The 922-nt window shown below is 51.7% G+C and overlaps 1 protein-coding gene across 1 annotated transcript in view; it reads left to right on the top strand.

The window, feature by feature from the left end:
• Positions 1-742: 742 nt before the first annotated feature.
• The window catches only part of LOC139643415 (ATP-binding cassette sub-family C member 11-like), a 4,525-nt gene continuing 4,345 nt past the window's right edge, over positions 743-922 (top strand). The window contains exons 1-2 of the mRNA XM_071518555.1: positions 743-790; positions 892-922. The exon at positions 892-922 is cut by the window's right edge and continues 159 nt beyond it. The gene's annotated coding sequence lies outside the window, so the exon portion shown is untranslated. The remainder of the gene's footprint in view (positions 791-891) is intronic.

The raw sequence follows: 922 nt of genomic DNA, 5'->3' as shown, positions 1-922 counted from the left end.
CAGATGACTTGTCAGTTCAGCGCCGTCCGTCCTGCAGCATGGGAAGTGTAACGGAGCTGTAAGCAGATGTGGGTCAAGTAGAATTAATTCTCAGCATTAGTTTTACTTGGAGCAGCAGATGGGTGGAGTTAATACATCAAGAGAAGATCTCAATCAGACCCCCTAAGCCCCTCCCTTTCGCCTCGATCCGGTTCCTGTGCAGGATTTCTATCCGCTGCACCCAGAAGCTCTCGACGCTCTCGCTTCGTGTCCCGAGAGCTTCTGGTTTTGCAGAGTAGGGTTGTGACATGAATCCAGACCTGATGCAGACAGTATGTGCAGTTTAAGTGTGCATGTGTTTGGACCTGCGGGTCACAGGTCACATGGTCACAGTGTTCATCCCGGGTCATGTTATAGGTTCAAGACCCTGTGTGACTGCAACTCCAACCACTACTCACTGTTCCACTGCGGGACGCGCCTGCAGGCCTTCTGGATGGACGCGCTGAGCGCCTTCATCACCCTGATGGTGGCGCTGTTTGTAGTGCTGAGCCCCAATGATGTCATCAGTCCAGCCATGAAAGGTCTGGCCCTGAGCTACACCGTACAGGTAAACCTGCTGCAGAACCTACATGTACATGTCTAGAGTATTTTGCACAGAACTGCAATGTGTGTGTGTGTGTGTGTGTGTGTGTGTGTGTGTGTGTGTGTGTGTGTGGTCCAGCTGACAGGCATGTTTCAGTATGTGGTGACGGTGACGATGGAGATAGAGGCGAAGTTCACCTCGGTGCAGCGGCTGCTGGAGTACATCACGGTCAGACTGCAGCATCGATCTATCAATCTATCAATCTATCAATCTATCAATCTATCTATCAATCGATCTGTCTCACACAGAGTGGGTATTTGTTGTCGCAGGGCTGTGAGTCGGAGGCCCCCGACCAGCTGG

Source organism: Centroberyx affinis, unplaced genomic scaffold (genome assembly GCF_046629955.1).
Source record: "Centroberyx affinis isolate AG114_WGS23_722 - 3 ecotype Tasmania unplaced genomic scaffold, CSIRO-AGI_Caff_v1 ptg000599l_1, whole genome shotgun sequence".
Classification (NCBI taxonomy): Eukaryota; Metazoa; Chordata; class Actinopteri; order Beryciformes; family Berycidae; genus Centroberyx; species Centroberyx affinis.
Note: the sequence above shows the minus strand (reverse complement) of the source record. Positions and strands in the feature narration are given on the sequence as shown.